The sequence below is a fragment of the Stegostoma tigrinum genome, chromosome 22 (assembly GCF_030684315.1).
Source record: "Stegostoma tigrinum isolate sSteTig4 chromosome 22, sSteTig4.hap1, whole genome shotgun sequence".
Taxonomy (NCBI): domain Eukaryota; kingdom Metazoa; phylum Chordata; class Chondrichthyes; order Orectolobiformes; family Stegostomatidae; genus Stegostoma; species Stegostoma tigrinum.
Genome location: NC_081375.1, coordinates 33,748,983 through 33,766,875, shown reverse-complemented (window position 1 = coordinate 33,766,875; position 17,893 = coordinate 33,748,983). Strand labels below are relative to the sequence as shown.

The 17,893-nt window shown below is 39.5% G+C and overlaps 1 protein-coding gene across 9 annotated transcripts in view; it reads left to right on the top strand.

The window, feature by feature from the left end:
- LOC125463594 (septin-9-like) overlaps positions 1–17,893 on the top strand; it is a 258,165-nt gene that overhangs the window by 159,828 nt on the left and 80,444 nt on the right. Inside the window, exon 1 of one of the 9 annotated variants that reach the window (XM_048555041.2) lies at positions 8,298–8,316. The exons of the other annotated variants lie outside the window; for them this stretch is intronic. The gene's annotated coding sequence lies outside the window, so the exon portion shown is untranslated. Of the gene's footprint in view, positions 1–8,297; positions 8,317–17,893 lie in introns of those variants that run through there. 9 annotated transcript variants of the gene reach the window in all.

Sequence of the window (17,893 nt, the reverse complement as noted above, 5' to 3'; positions counted from 1 at the left end):
GGGACTGAATTACCTGCTCCTCATTCTTGTGTAATATAATGTCTTTGAAGATAGTCCTATGTATGTTTCCAAGTGAAGTTCATTCTGAGCTTTTTCTTGTATTAACTATGAATGGTATACATACTGGAATTTTGCTTCATTACTTATTGGGAGGACAAAGAGGAACTTTGGGGTTAAACAAATTGCTCAACCTTGTTCTTGGGCCATTGAATAAACTATCCAGATGCAGAAAGGCGAAAATATAAGCATGAACTGGGATCAAATCCTGTTGTGTATAGAATAGCACTTTGTCAATTAATGAGAACAGCAAAATGTAATTTCCACTGGATTTGGGATGTAACAGATATCAATCCAAAGTCTGACAAAGGATTACAAAATCTGTATTTCTACCAGATTGCGGTTTTGAAATTTTGGAATAATCTTTAATTCTGAATCAAATTTACAATATCCATGTTTTCTTGACTGATACTGAAAAGAACAAATGCTGGAGATCACAACCGGTCAGACAGCATCTATGAAGAGAGAGCAAGCTAACGTTTCAAGACTGGATGACTGACTGCTGCCTGATCCACTGTGATCCCCAGCATTTGTTGTTTTCAGTGCAGATTCCATCATCTGCAGTAATTTTCTACTTTTTTTGACTTGAGTTTTAAAGCACCACTTTGGGCACATAGTGATAGATCATCCCTAAAGCTGCTTCATCCTACACTGAGATGCTGTGCCAAAGTATTTGCAGGGAAAATTTCTGTCAAGTCTCCAGGATTGGTGCTGGGTCCACTTTATTGTTGTCATTTGTAGAAACAATTTGGATGAGATTTTAGGAAGCAGGGTTAGTAAGCTTGCAGATGACACCATGTGAAGAAGATTATATAAGATTGAAGACATGTTGATTAATTAGACCAACGGGCTGAGGAGTGGCAGATGGAGTTTAATTTGGATAAATGAAGTATTGCATTTTGGTAAAACAAACAAGGGCAGGACTTGTACAATAAATGGTAGGGCCCTGGGTATTGTTTTAGAATGAAGAGACCTAAGGTCAGCTACAAAGTTACTTGAAAATTGCATCACAGGTGGATAGGATGGTTAAGAAAATGTTTTGCACGTCTGCCTACATTGCTCAGACCATTGAGCACGGGAGTCGGGACATGTTGAGGTTTTACAGGACGTTGGTGAGGCTACATTGGAGTATTGTGTACAGTTCTGTTCACCCTTGTATAGGAAGGCTGTTCTTTCATGAGAGATGGTTTAGAAAAATATTTACAAGAATGTTGTGTGGACTGAAGGTTTTAAGTTTTACAAGGAGAGGCTAGATAGTCTAGGACTTTGCTTTTTCACTGGACCATAGATGGTGGAGGGTTGACCTTTATAGAGGCTTGTAAAATCTTGAGGGGCATAGATAAGATGAATAGCAAAGGTACCCCGCTTAGGGTAGGAAACTTCAAAACTATGGGACATAATTTTAAGGAGAGACAAAAAAGATTTGGAAGGGACCCGAGGGGCAACTTTTTCTAACAGAGCGTGGCTTGGATGTGGAATGAACTGCCACAGGAAGTGGTAGATGTAGGCACAGTTACAACGTTTACTTAAAAGATGTTTGGATGAGTACATGAATATGAAAGGTTTAAATGGATAGGAACTAAATGCAGGGACTAGTTTCATTTAAGGAAACTTAGTCGGCATGGATGTGTTGAACTGAAGCTTTATGACAGTATAATTCTATGACTCTATTTAATACTCAATCATAATTTAAATCATTTCAAGCATGTCATTCTTTTGGAAGTATGCTCCTCTATTACGACTTAATAGCTTTTTTTGCTCTGTCATTGAAGATTTGTTTTTTTAAGTTTAGATATTCTAAACAGTCATTACTACAAACTATGGCTAAATGTGCATTTATGTTGCAGTGTATTTTGCTTGGCAAACATTGCTGTGTTGGTTACTATTTGAATTTCCTCACAACAAGATCGGCTTTCTTTCGAAAAGCAGCAAGGTTTTTTTTAAATTACAAATATGGTGTGCCGGAATGTGACATCAAATGCTACGATAACCTGAATGCATCAGGACCTGATTCTGGAGTTAACACGTGAATGAGGTGGCTGAGTGGCAATCACTCACTGCTGCCTCACAGCGCCATGGACCTGTGTTTGATTCCAGCCTTGGGCAACTGTGCAAACTCCACACAGACATTCTTCCTGAGCCAGTGTAGGTTTCTGTCAGTTGCTCTGGTTTCCCCTCACAGTCCAAAGCTGTGCATGGTATGTGGATTGACCATGCTAAACTCTGTTGTGTCCGGGGATCTGCAGGCTAGCTGATTAGCCATGGGAAGTGAGGGATTTTGGGTATAGGATAGGGGACTGCATTTGGGTGGAATGCTCTTTGGGAGGTTGGTTCAGACAAGGTGGGGTGAACGGCCTCTTTCTGCACTCTGAGGATTCTAGGATTCTAACACTTTTAATGAGGTGACATGACAGGAAATGCGACAACAATTCCCTTCAGCTACCTGCTTTGAGCAGGTGATACATAACGGGGTAACACTTCCAGTATCTCACATTTGAATATAATATACATATGAGTGAGTTAACACTTGTACATTTTAAGAATGCAAGTACAGTATTGGTGATTTCACATCATAAGGGAGAGCCACTTTTAAAAAGCAACAAATCCGAAAAGAGCATTACACTGTGTACATGTTTCATTTCAATGTTTTTGTTTTTATTTAGCAAGGGCTTCAGAAATGGATATCAATAAGCCATCATTTAATTGTTTACTTTCCCCTGTTGAATGCTTAGATGTGTATGCTGATGGTTTATTACGAATGAATCCTTCTCTTCAGACCTGAGTGGGAAGGCACAAATTAGTCATATGCAGTCACACTGAGAGAAAATGCTTGTGCAGAACAGGCAGCTGGGATGACTATAAGAGGCTGTGACCTAAGTAGATAAGAAATGATGCATTAAACCCTGAAAATAATTGAAAATACTTCCTTTACACAATTAGAAACCTAGCTATAGATTTAATTTTGCACTAATATGTGAGCAACATTCTTCAGTTTATGCTACTGGTTTAATTCTGCAGCTATAATTAAAATTCTCTAACTCTTTCCATTTTGTTTTATTATTTGTCAGGAGTTTTGAGGAACTATTTCTTGTTATGTGCCTAAATAAATAGAATTCCTCATGAGAGAATGTGACATAAATGCCAGAGGAATGCTCAAATATAACCCTAATCCAGTTGCTTGCGATAGAGGGTTTTGACACCTTTGTTATTTTGTTTGAACTTTATGGAAGAATGATCTTGACATAACTCAGGTATTGGTATGCCACATGACTACAATTCAATCCGCTCCCCAGCTTGTGGTTTCACACCCGTCAGCTTATCACTTGATATTGTATTTCTCTACTGAGCGGATTCAGTTTATTTTCGGAAAATCCTGTTTTTGTTTCCCAAGATGTAGACTTATTGTACTGTAGTATTTAGCAGTTTTAAAATACATTTTTAATTGCAATGCTCAGAATTATGTAGATTAAGAACATAGCACCCCTTTGTGATTGGTACATTTCCCCTTCTCTTTCTCCTGAAAACTTTATCAATATATCTTTGACCTCTTTTTAAAATATTGGTATATCTGATGCATTATTTCGTCAAACTTCCTGTGTCAAGTTGCTGTGTTGCATTTAATTTACATGTAGATATTTAGGCCATTTTCATGCAGCTGATTTGGCTCATACTGTTTTTTCAGACTTTCTTATCAACAAACAAGATAAGATAGTCATGTTCTTTCTTTCATAGTTTTTTTTTCCCCCTGCATTTATTTCTCTCTGTCCACTTGAGCCTATTTCTTTTATTAATTTCCAGACTGCTCCAAGTCTACGAATGTTCTCTTTTCCAACCCTGTGTGCTCTGTCTCAATATATTCCACATCATAATGTATTGAATCAATTACTTCCAACTTCTTCTCAAAAAACCCATACTGCCAGCCTCCATATCAGGAGTGAGCTGTCAAGATGGATACAGAACTGGCCTAATTGTAGGAGACAGAGGGTAGTGGGAGAAGGATGCTTTTTAGCGTGGGTGGTTTTGACTAGTGGTGTTTCACAGCGATCAGTGATGGCACCTTTCCTGTTCGTGATCAACGTTAATGATTTGGAGGAAAACATGGCATGTTTAATGAGTAGGCTTGCAGACTTTTCAAGATTAGTGGAGTTGCGGATGGTGAGGAAGGTGCAGCAGGATATAGATCAGTTGGAGGCATAAGTAGAAAAATGGCAGATGGCATTTAATCCGGACATATGGCAGGTGATGCATTTTGGAAGGTCAAGTACTGATTGTAATGATACAATGAAAGGCAGAATCTTTAAGAGTATTGATATGCAGAGGGATCTGGGTGCACAAGTCCACAGATCACTGAAGGTGGCAGCGCAGGTGGATAAGGATAAGGCATGTTTGCCTTTATTGGAAAGGGTATGGAGTATAAGGGTAGACAAGTTATGATGCAGTTTTATAAAACTTTAGTTAGGACACATAGGAATATTGCATACAGTTCTGGCCACTGCATTACCAGATAGATGTGTAAGCTCTGGATGTAAGTTTGCTCGCTGAGCTGGAAGGTTCCTTTTCAAACGTTTCATCACCATTCTAGGTAACATCAGTGAGCCTCCGACGAAGTGCTGGTGTTATGTCCCGCTTTCTATTTATCTGGTTAGGTTTCCTTGGGTTGGTGATGTCATTTCCTGTTATTTTTCTCAGGGATGGTAGATTGATTTGGAGCCAGTGTGTTTGTTGATGGAATTCTGGGTGGAATGCCATGCTTCTAGGAATTCTCGTGCATGTCTCTGTTTTGCTTGTCTTAGGATGGATGTGTTGTCCCAATCAAAGTGGTGTCCTTCCTTATCTGTACATAAGGATACTAGTGATAGTGGGTCATGTCGTTTTGTAGCTAGTTGATGTTCATGTATCCTGGTGGCTAGCTTTCTGCCTGTTTGTCCAATGTAGTGTTTGTCACAGTTCTTGCAAGGTATTTTGTAGATGACGTTCGTTTCATTTGTTGTCTGTATAGGGTCTTCTAAGTTCATTAGCTGCTATTTTAGTGTGTCGGTGGGTTTGTGGGCTACCCTGATGCCAAGAGGTCCGAGTAGTCTGGCAGTCATTTTGGAAACGTCTTTGATGTAGGGGAGAGTGGTTATGGTTTCTGAGCCCGTTTTGTCTGTTTGTTTGGGTTTATTGCTGAGGAATTGGCGGACTGTGTTCATAGGGTACCCATTCTTTTTGAATACGCTGTATAGGTGATTTTCCTCTGTGCTGCAGTGTGTGGTGGCTCGTTGGAATAATGTTCTAATGCAGCTTCGTTTGTGGGTGTTGGGATGGTGCAAACGAAGCTGCATTAGAACATTATTCCAATGAGCCATGACACACTGCAGCACAGAGGAAATATGCAGAGCAGACGTTGAGGGACTACCTGGCAGAAGTTCATAAGATTGTGAATGACATAGACTGGAAAGTATGGGGCATTTTCCCCTCGTGTAGGGGTCAATTACTAGGGTACACAGGTTCAATTGGGTGGAGGAGGGGTAGTTTAGAAGAGATGAGGTAAGTTTTTTTTTTCACAAAAAGGGTGGTGAGTGCCTGAAATGTGTTACTCGAGGATGTGGTGGGAGCAGACACAGTAGCTTCATTCAAGAAGAGTCTGGACAAATACATGAACAGGAAGGGAATAGAGGATTACAAATTTGTAAGTGAATTCTGTTTTAGTACAGAAGGGCAAAATGTGATGTGTAGGCTTGCAGTGCCGAAGGTCCTGTTTCTATGCTGCATTGTTTTTGGTATATTGAATTAAGAACAAAGAACAATCCACAACAGTCAAAATATGTCTTATATCACTCTCGACCCACCACGTTATATATTCCAATAAATGTTTTGAAGCGCTTTACAAGTAATTATGTACCTTTTGAACTGTTGTCACGTTCAGAGTTTCGGACACATGGCAGGGGGATAATTAATCGGTACAGAGTAAACTCCCAAAAGCAATGTGATAAAGATCAAATAATCTATTTTTTGAGATATTGATGGAAGAATAAATATTGGCCAGGGAGTTGAGGATAGTTCCACTGCTATTGTTCACAGTAGTCCTTTGGGATCATTTGCAACAGAACATAAAAATTAGGAGCAGAAGTAGACTAGTTGGCCCCGAGAATCTGCTCAGCCATTGAGTCAAACAGCACAGAAACAGACCCTTCAGTCCAAACAGTCCATGCCGGACATAATCCCAAACTAGTCTAGCCCCATTTGCCTGTATTTAGCCCATATCCATGTAAATCTTTCCTATTCATGTGCCTGTCCAATTGTCTGTGCCTGCATATACCACATTCTCCAGCAGTTCATTCCACTTATGAACGAGTTGGCCTTTGGGTCCCTTTTAAATTTTTTTGTCTGGGCTTAAAATTATGCCCTCTAGTTTTGAACTTCCCAACACTAGACAAAAGACCTTTGCTATTCATCTTAACTTAAGTCACTTATGATTTTATAAAACTCTATAAGGTCACCCTTTCAAGAAGGCTCGGTCTGACCTTTATTACTCCACTTCCTCAGCTGCCCTTGATAACCAACATTTCAACCCCTGGCTTATAACAAATCTATCTACCTTTGGTGTTCAAAATTACAAAAGTCTGCTTCCACCATTTTTCAGGAAGGACTTCCAAAGGCACTGAACCGTCTGAGAAAATGTCTCCCCATCTGTCTTCAATGGGCAACTGTTATGTAGCACTAGATAGTCAACAGGGCCTTGTTTTGGTGTCTTTTCCAAAAGATGGCACATCCAGTGTTGCTAAATTCACTAGGTATTGCACTGGCATATCAGCTGTGACTTTTGGATTCCTGTTCTGGAGTGCAAGTTGAGCTCCCAGCCTCATGACCCAGAGGCACGTGCTGCCAACTGAAGCAAAACTGACATCATATGTTCTGCATACCATGACAGACAACACAAGAGCACCACAGTAATATAAATTTTACATGCCATGTTTTTAGAGTCTTTCAGATCAAATAGTTTTATACAGTAAATTACCACTTGCTACCAAAATATAAATTCAGCCATGCTTACCAAAAGACTTAGCAATCAGTTTAACTGGAAGCCAATGTTTGAGGGAAGATGAATTGTGTAACTTCTACTTAACAAGCCCGTGATGGATGATAACATAATTAGTGTTGCAGCAATAGATTTGTTTTGGTGTTACGTGCATTATTGATTGGGGAGTGAAAAATGCGTTCAGACTTCTGTAAAATTAAAAGTTCGGAATGTCAGCTTTCTCCGATATAGATAAGCAATGCAATGACCATTGTCCTGTAAGCTGCATAGAACATAGAACATAGAACATAGAACAATACAGCGCAGAACAGGCCCTTTGGCCCTCGATGTTGCGGCGACCTGTGAACTAATCTAAGCCCCTCCCCCTACACTATCCCATCATTATCCATATGCTCATCCAAGGACTGTTTAAATGCCCCTAATGTGGCTGAGTTCACTACATTGGCAGGCAGGGCGTTCCACGCCCTTACCACTCTCTGAGCAAAGAACCTGCCTCTGACATCTGTCTTAAATCTATCACCCCTCAATTTGTAGCTATGCCCCCTTGTACAAGCTGAAGTCATCATCCTCGGAAAAAGATTCTCCCTGTCCATCCTGTCTAATCCTCTGATCATCTTGTATGTCTCTAAGTCCCCTGTCAGCCTCCTTCTTCTCTCCAATGAGAACAGACCCAAGTCCCTCAGCCTTTCTTCATAGGGCCTGTACTCCAGACCAGGCAACATCCTGGTAAATCTCCTCTGCACCTTTTCCAATGCTTCCATATCCTTCCTGTAATGGGGCAACCAGAACAACACGCAATATTCCAAATGAGGCCGCACTAGCGTTTTGCATTATTGACACAATGCCACAAAATACAGATCTCTTGTCAGTCAATTCACAAGAATGGTTGATAGATTTTCATAGTTCACCCAACTGCCAGGGAATGAATTTCTGCCAAAAATCACTTCACATTTTCATTTCTGAATGTTGCTAGATAGAAAATAATGGTCAATGAGTGCCTAATTTCCTCTCTCAATTGAGGAGACATGTGGTATGTTATCCCCTGTGTTGTTCACTAAAAGTACATGCTTATTCTTATTGGTTGCAGCTGGGTGCTGTCACTTTAATACTGGCTGGCTGCAAATGTAATTTTCAATTTCAAGAATCAGCTCTCTGCAAGGATGCTTACATATGCAGAGCTCAACTTACCACTGTTTCAACCTAAATATCTTATGGGTAGGACTGTCCTGCTTCTCTTTGTAAGTAACAAACTACTAAGAAGCACTGAGGCAATTTAGCATGTAATCAGGTTTGACTTTCTGTTGGAATTGTAGTTTGTGATGTCAAAGTTAAAACTTGATGTCTGATTAGCTGGTCCACTGGTTTTCCAACTGCTTCACTTCGGAGGTATCAAAATTAAACTGTAATTTTAGTCTCTCTGTGAAACAAGCTGTTTTTCAGTGCTAGTTAGAGCCATAGCTGACATTTTATCACTGTAATAACACTTGGGTTTGTGATTTTTCAATGATTGCCACAGATGTAACGAATGCTATCCTGGAAAATTTGATAGTATAATTCAAAAATTTGCTGAAATTAAGTGTTTAGTGGCCTGAGAATGAGGTACTGTAGTGAGTAGCCTGTTAGCAAGGATGAAAGATTTGGTTGCTTACCAGAAGCAGAGAAGGTAAAATGATTCTTTATTTGAGTTGGCAGGCTGTAACTTGAATAGTACCACAGGGATCAGTGCTAGATCCTCCAATTATTTATAATCTATAGCAATTTGTCCCTTAATGTTTGGTAGCTAAATTTGCCTCACAGTAAATTAACTGAGGTGAGTAGGAAAGTAAGCTGTCAAGAGGCAGAGTCCATAATGGAAGATAGGTTAAGTGAGTAGGGGAGGGTAATATTGGGGGATGGAGTATAATGTGTAAAAATAAAGTTCGCTACTTCAGCGAATAAGAATATACTATTCACAAGAATAGGAAAACAACATATGATTTTTAAGAGGCGAAAGATGGTAGGACCGAGAGATACAAAGTGTCATGGATCTGGGTGTTTGATACATGAATTACAGGAGGTTGGTATAGTGGTTCAGCAAGTGATTAGGAAGGTAATTTGGAATTTAATCCATGTGAAGTGGACTATCAAAGCAGAAGTTTTATTTTTACTGCAACATTATAGGACTTTTTTGTTTGCAAGACCATATCTAGAGCATAGTTTTTCTTAAAAATGTTGTTTCAAAAATGTGTTTGCTGTCAAAGCAGTTCAGAGAAGATTCACTTAACTTCTTTTTACTGTGGTGGAGGGCTTATCTTAAGTGTTGAACAGGTTTAGCATATATACTTTGGATTTAATAAGAATGAGAGGTGACCTTATTGAAACATTATAAAATACTGAGGGAAATTGATAGGGTAGACTCAAGAAAATGTATCTTCTTGTGGAGGTGAGAACCATTCGGAAAGACACAATAAGAATAAGCAGTGTATTTAAGACTGAGTTGAGATTTCTTTTCTCCTATTCTTAGAGTTATTTTCCCTAAAAATGGAGTGAGGGTGGATCATGGAATTTATTCAAAACCAAGTTAGATTTTTGATAAAGGAGTCTAGAGCAATGGTGAACAAGCAGGAAAGTAGAGTTGACACCACAGCTAGGTCAGCCATGATCTTTCTGAATGAAAGAGCAGTTCCTTCAGAATATTACTTAACGTAGCAACTGGGAAGATATTTCCTCCTTTGGGCAAACTCGGATGGCAGAAAGGCCTTCTGTTCATAAATCAGCCTGAAGCAGCACTGCAGGATTTGAATACTCCCCCAGCTGTTCTGGTCGTTCCCAGTTGACAGCTGTAGAATGACGCAGAAAAAAAAATTTCATCCCCTGCAGTAACCCCCTTAAAGTTTGCATTGGGGGAACTGTGTTCTGTGCTGGTGCAAGCCACAACTCAGGTTTAACATGGAATTTTAACTAGGGAAGATTAATTTCATGGCCTTGTAAATTATTTTTAGTCTCATCTATATTTTCAACTAGCTGGGTTGTAGTTCGGTCTACAGAATCCTTGCCTACGCTTTACGTAAAGATCCCCTGCTTGACCTCAAACTTGTATTCCATGTGGCTGTTCAAGTCTCTGCTTGTTTAAAGTAATACCCAACTCCTACACTCATGATACCAAGCCACTTTATTATAAGCAAACTGTCGTCCTGCTGTGCTTGCTTATGAAGAATTAAAAACAATAATCAGTTTACAGTTGACTCTGGTAAATCTTCTATCAAGCAAGTAAGGAGATCCTGATCTCGAGAAGGGTGCATGTTAATGTGATTCTTTAACCTAATAATTAATAACATGTTATGGTATAATGTTACCATCTCCCAGCTGCCCACATTGCTATTGTCAGCTTCTTCTAGCAGGAAACCACAGATGGATTTTACTGCGTATTATAAATTCCTAACTGGAATTGAGGTTCAAACTCCATTGATTCACTGAACAAAGCACAGTGTTGATGTGGCCAAGATCCTTAAGCTTAGCAGCAGTTTTGTTTTGTTGTTTCTTACTTTCATTTCATTTCAAAGTATATAATTAGTCCTGCTTTCTGTAGTAAGTTAGACTTTCTTTCATTGCTAAGAACTCATTTTCTTAAACCCTGCTTTTATGAAACCTCAAGCAGCAGCTGGTTGACTTGCCCTTCAGGATTTGTACACGTGGCACATGGTGCTGTATCTCTGATATTCAGTCTTAAAGTTTGCTTTGGCTTGTGTGAGATCTTCATCCTCTGAGTTCCCATATGTCTGTCACAATTTTGCTTTTCTTCATTTCCCAGGCGCGGTGACTTTATTTTTGATCTAGATTAGGTAAACATGTTAACTGCGATATTTTTAATAGTATCTGCAGCCTCGCTGCATACATCATTGTAATACTTTTGCTTATTGGCAGTTTGAGAACTTTTGTGATTCTAAATCCTTCATTGCAAAGCACAAATGCAGCTCAATTACTGCCCTTTTACTGCTGTCAGTTGGTAAAGGATATGGTATGTAGCTGTGATGTTGAATTGATAAAGAAATCTGATGATTTCCGTTCAAAGTACAAGACTGCATTGACAGCTCACTTACCATAGCTGTCAGCCAGCTTTTATTTTAAGTTTACCAGCTTTCAGAAACTTTTATTAAGCCTGTGCAGTGTGGATTCTGAATCACCTCATCAGCATGAGCAGAAGGATTGCAACAAAGCGTGTAGATATGTCATTTTACAGGGAGGCAGTGCTGCATGAGGCATTAACAAAACATGATAAACTGTCCCTTAACTGATTCTGTGCAGTTTTCTTTTAAGCTTAGAGGAGGAGCCCTATTTAAAAGTATATTGATTTCATTAGCTGTTTAGCATCTTTGTGAAACAAATTACTGTTGTTTGAAAAGGAGCAGAAAGAATCGTCATGGAGTTATAGTCAATGAAAATATATAAATGCTGAATTACTGATCGTTTGCTCCCTATGTCTGAACCAGAAACCATTTAGGCATGATTGATCTGCACTTTGTTGACCAAACCTATGCCTCTGGTGTTTTTTGTATTAATATTCAGCTACTTTGCTCATCAAGAGGAGAGGGCAAATGACAGCTTCCTGTTGAGTGTTGCTTTTTTTCGGTCTTGGAATAAGATTGCTCTGGCAAATGATCTGTTCCATACTGAGAGCTTCCACAGGGAGACAAGCTGATCTCTTATCAGCTGATTAACTGTGTGCAAAAGGTGGATTTTTCTTCACCAATGCTACTGAAATTGTTGCATTGTTACAGCAGTTACAGCTGCGAAACAAAGTACAGTGAGGATATTGATAACTCTTTCATAGTGGTGAAATTGAATCATTGATTTGTTTAAAAATAAAAGCACCTCAAATATTCTGTCAAATATTGAATTCCTGTTTTATATCAAATTGTTTATCAGCTGTAAGTTGTGTCGCTTTTGTTGATGATATCTGTATGTTTGTACGTTTGCCTTCAATTTGGACATAGCTTGTGTCTTGCACTTTACAGATAATAAATGTGTCCCACATCTGAAGCTATATTTGAATATAGAAAAATATAATGTAAACATTTGTTATCAAGTCCTGAAATAGTTTCCTTCCTTTTGTTAATTAACTGTTGTACGCTAATTGGTGCTTTGAGCCGTCTATAAATATTGTGGATTGTCCTTTTCTCCCCAAGGGTAGTCAGATGTTATCTTTAAATGTAATTGCAGCTTCCAGTGCACTAATAACCCAATTACTTTTCTCCTGTTGCTGTAAACCCCATGTGCCCTCGGAAATTGCATTTGATAAGAAAAAATTTGCCTTGTACATTTCATTGTGCTACTTAATAAAGCCTGTGTTTTTGCATATTGCGTGGAAAAAAAGTGTTTGAAATTGGGCCTTCGTTACAAAATATGAAAACTCAGCTTTGTTACCACTGGTTGCAGACTGACTGATTGAATTCTGCAACCAGTTACAGCACAGCAAGAGGCCATTTGGTCCATCATTATCTGTTATGGTCAAACAGAGATAATCAGCTTGGTCCCCCGTTGAAGCCAATTCAAGTGTTTTTGAAATGCAATGATGGCTTCTACCTTGTTAGCAATGTGTTTCAAATTCTCACCATGCTCTGGGTGAAAATGGCTTTTCCTCCAATCTCCTCTAATCTGTCTGCCAAATGCTTTAAATCTCTGTCCCCTTGCACTTTTGATTATTGACCATTCTGCTGATGGGTATAGATTGTTTCTATCCACTCTGTAGTTACCGCAATCTATATATTCTTTTTGTTTTCTTTTAACTGATATAGGACATGAGGGAAGCTGGCTGAATTGATACTTTTTATTATTGACTTAGGCTTTTATCACTGACTTTAGATTTTTCATTGAATGAAAGTTAGGCTTCTCATCACTGCTGTCATCACAGCCTGAATTCCTGCTCTGTGGCACAAAGGTACATTCTTTCACTCTTCAAACAGAAGATTTATTGGCAATTTGACAATTATTCTAACCTTGGCTTCTTTTGCATTTCCTTCTGCCTATGGCCTTTTTAAACTTGCCACGTACAGCTTGAGGGCAGGATAAATGTTACAACTTTTTGCATTGATAGAACTATTATATCTGGCTTTTGACATTTTTGAAAGAAAGAAGATGGTGCCTGTGCAGATATGCGAATAGTTCAATAAAGGATCTGAAGAAGCTACACATTTTATAGTTACTGTTGATAAATTCATAATCCTGTTTGCTATAAAAATTGTGGGGTGTAGACATTTCAAATAAGAATCTAAAGTTACAGTCATACACAACATGCAAATACTTCTAAATTTGGGTGTATAGGTAGGTATTAATAGGTATCCATAATTGAAATGCAAGTGGCAAATGAATTTTGCTATAAGTAATTGTGAGGTGCTGTTTTGCAGTAGAAAGAGTAAGAAATCTACATACTCCTTGAAAAAGAAGAGTCCAAATTGAACCAAAGTATTGAGGGAGATAAGTACAGAAATCACAAGGAAGCACTGCAGATTAAACAGGCCATAAGGAAGCAAGCAATATATGGTGATTCATTTCTTGTAGGATACTTTTGAAACGCTATTAAATTGTACAGACCATGGTTAGACCACAGTTAGCAGTAATATGTGCAATTCTGGGCTGTCTCAAAAAAAATATTGAGACAATGCAGATGGTGCACCAAGGTTGAATACTGATATAGAATGGAAAGGCTATACTGAAAGAAAGATTGAACAGACTGGGACTGATCTCTCCCTGGGGGTGGGAAGGAGTAAGTGTGATAGAAAAGGGATTGTATTTCTGGAGGTGTCCAAATGTTGGACCAAAAATATAATGTAAATATAATATAAATATAATGAAAATATAAAATGTTTTTCAATAGGAATAGAGGAAAAACAGTTTTCTCCAAAAAGTGATTAAAATGCGATGCTTGCTAGTAAATTGAATTACAATAATGAATACCACTGATGCATTTCTGGGAAAGTTCAATAAGTACATAAAGGAGAAAAGAAGGTGCACAATGGGAGTGTGGGAGGAAGCTGGGAGTAACATTTGACAAGTGATTCAGATAGCCTGTGTATGTGCTGTACATGCTGTGTAAATCTTGCATGAATTAAGTTATTTGGCTTTCCCCGTTGTACAGTCTTTCTGGGCATTGTAAATGCAAAGATAACGTGATTGTAAATAACAGAAGTTGAAATTATCTTTTTAACAAGGTTTTTAAATAGAGTTCATATAAGTGGAGATGGTGTTTTCATATTCTGCACTGGATGAGCTGTGCTGAGATAGCTGGCCATCCGTCTTAATGAGAGTTCAGAGAGATTAACTGCTAAAGTAATGGGCTGCATTAGACCAACATTTTATTTCCTGAGAGAGCCATAACTGGCAAGGATGTTTAGTTTAACCAATTAATATCTGGAATTCATTGTCAACTTTTATTTTACAGTAAAATTTCATGTAAAGACCAAACAGAAAGTAGATTGTAATTGCAATAATTCCTACCATATGGAGACTTACTGCAGACCACTATCTGCAGGAGGTTTGAATTGCTTTACCAATTGCTAATTTTGAGACACACAGTTTGGTTAAAGTAGTGTATTGAGCGCATTAAACTATTTTTTTGCAAAGTAAGTAGATCATTGTGCAATTTTGATTGATATCTGAAATAGTGTACTGGTTAATGTAAGAACTGTGCTTGCTGGCAGTAATATTTACATTATATTGACTGAAACCATAAGACCATAGAAAACAGGAGTCGGCCATTTGGCCGCAGAACCTGTTCCACCATTGAATTGAAACACGGCTGATCTGACATTTCTCATGTTCACTTTCCTGCATTTTCCCATCATCTCCGGTCTTAATTTGACACCCGTTTGCTCTGAGACTTTGCTGCCTGGTCCTAGGCACATGAACACCTGCTGTGTACATGGTGTTTGGTGTACCCCGTCCAGTGATAGTATCCATGTCAATGATCTGACATGTCTTGCAATTAATAGAGGTAGAGAGATAATTACAAAAAATTAAAAATAAGATGGTGCTGGAGACAAACCAACTGGCTGGACTGACATAATAGTATAAGTTTTTTGCATGCTGACGGTCTAACCAAAGTATCAAATAATCCAAAACAGTACAAACTAAGATGGAGAGACCATAACAAGTTATCAAGGTGATGGTGTCAAAACAAGACAGTAAGGAAGACTTTACAAATACAGAACAATATGGTGAGGCTACATGTAACACATGAACCCAAGATCTCAGATGAGACAGTCTTCATGGGTGTGGAACTTGGCTATCTGTTTCTGCTCAGTGATTCTGCATTGTGTATCTCCAAGGCCACCTTGGAGGATGCTTATCCGAAGATCGGACACTAAATGTCATTTGACCACAGAAGTGACCGCCCCCCCACTGGGAGGAAACATTCCTGTCTGACAATTGTTGCATTCACCTGTAGTCATAGCATCAACATACCATGCCACGGAGCATCCTTACCTGTACAATGTTGGCTGAGTCACATGAATACCTGTCATGTCCATGGTGTGTGGTGTTCCCTATTGTGAAGATAGTATCCATGTCAATGATCTGACATCTCTTGCAGATGTTGCTGTGGCTGGGTTGTATGGTGTTTGTGGTTGATGTTGTTCTGAAGGTTATGTAGTTTGCTGCAAACTATGGTTGGTTTAAGGTTTGGCGGTTGTTTGAAGGCGAGAGGTGAAAGCATAAGGATGACCTTGGCAAGATGTTCGGCATCATTGATAACGTTGAAGGCTGTGGAGAACATGGTGTAGTTTCTGCACTCAGGGTAAGTACTAGATGACAAAGGGTACCCTACTGGTCACATCCTATGTCTGACTTCTGATGAATTTTTGATGTAAGACTTCTTTACCCTTATACTTCAAACCCCTTGAAATAAGAACTGACATTGCACAGAGAGAGTGTGGGTGATAATGGGAACTGCAGATGCTGGAGAATCCAAGATAATAAAATGTGAGGCTGGATGAACACAGCAGGCCCAGCAGCATCTCAGGAGCACAAAAGCTGACGTTTCGGGCCTAGACCCTTCATCAGAGGTCTAGGCCCGAAACGTCACCTTTTGTGCTCCTGAGATGCTGCTGGGCCTGCTGTGTTCATCCAGCCTCACATTTTATTATATTGCACAGAGGGATCTGGGTGTACAGGTCCATTGTACCCTGAAGGTGGCAACGCAGGTCGATAGAGTAGTCAAGAAGGCATATGGCGTGCTTTCATTCATTGGACAGGGTATTGAGTACGAGAGTTGGCAGGTCATGTTACAGTTGTACAGGACCTTGGTTTGACCACATTTGGAATACTGCAAACTGTTCTGGCCACCACATTACCTAAAGGATGTGGATGATTTGATTAGGGTGCAGAGGAGGTTCACCAGGACATTGCCTGGTATGGACGGTGCTAACTATGAAGAGAGGTTTGAGTAGATTAGGATTATTTGCATTAGAAAGGAGGAGGTTGAGGGGGTCGACAAAATCAAAAGAGGTGTAGACAGGGTGGATAGCAAGAAGCTTTTTCCCAGAAAGGGGGACTCAATAATTAGGGATCATGATATCAAGGTGAGAGAGGAAACATTTAAGGAGACATGTGCAGAAAGTTCTTTACACAGAGGGTAGTGGGTGCCTGGAACTCATTGCCAGCGGAGGTGGTAGAGACGGGCACGATAGCGTCATTCAAGAAAGATCTAGACAGATATGTAGGGAGCAGAGGAATACAGATCCTTAGAAAATAGGCAACAGGTTTAAATAGAGGATCTGGATTGGCGCAGGCTTGGAGTGTCAAAGGGCCTGTTCCTGTGCTGTAATTTTCTTTGTTCTTTGTTCTATTCCATTAGCATTTCTGATTACCTGCTGCTGAGAACAGTGTGTTTCCTGATAATTACGACTCAGTTGGTGGAAGGTGGGAGTAGATAATTTATCATCGCTTGCATGTACTGTTCCTTTGTCACTCAAAGTTTTATTTCTACTTCTCCAATGTGGCACTGCCCCATTATTTTAAAAATTTGGAGAAATAAATGGCAAGGTAATTCAAAGACAAGTAGGAGTTAGAGGGTTGTTGCCTTCTAAGCAGGCAATTCGTAGCACATCCAAGCATCCGTTTTTTTATGTAAGGTCTTTAAAAGTAAGGTCTTTAAAACAGTCAACGTGTGCGTTTCAGAGATTGTAGGAACTGCTGATGCTGGAGTCTGAGATAACAAGGTGTGGAGCTGGGTGAACACAGCAGGCCAAGCAGCATCACAGGAGCAGGAAAGCTGATGTTTCGGGTCTCGACCCTCCTTCAGAAACTTTTCTGAAGAGGGGCCCAGACCCGAAACATCCCCTTGCCTGCTCCTCTGAGGCTGCCTGGCCTGCTGTGTTCATCCAACATTTGTGTATGCACCTTTTTAGGAGGAATGATGTGTATACCAACTGGGTGAATAAACTTAATGCAAGATGTCTCCTATCTGACCTGGAGATGCTAAGTTTGACCGGTCCAACAGTTTGATATCAATTAAACCAGCACAGGCTGAGAAGAGACCCAATGTTACCTCCCAGTTCCCATAAAACTTGGCTCTTCACAACCTTTAACCATCTGGACCACTGGATTGCTAAAAGATACTGAAGCTAATCCATGTACTTCTCTGTCATTGCATTCTGGGAACATCCGTTCCCATCGGTGATACTACTTCGCTGCTCTCTTGAGGCCAATTCTGGATTTGGTGAGATTGTGACAAGAATTCACTGGTATACTTCAAACTAGCCAAAAAAAACCAAAAACCCAAACAAAAGATTTAGAAAAAACATCCTAAAAAGACAGCATAAGTGAGGAGGAAAAGACTAA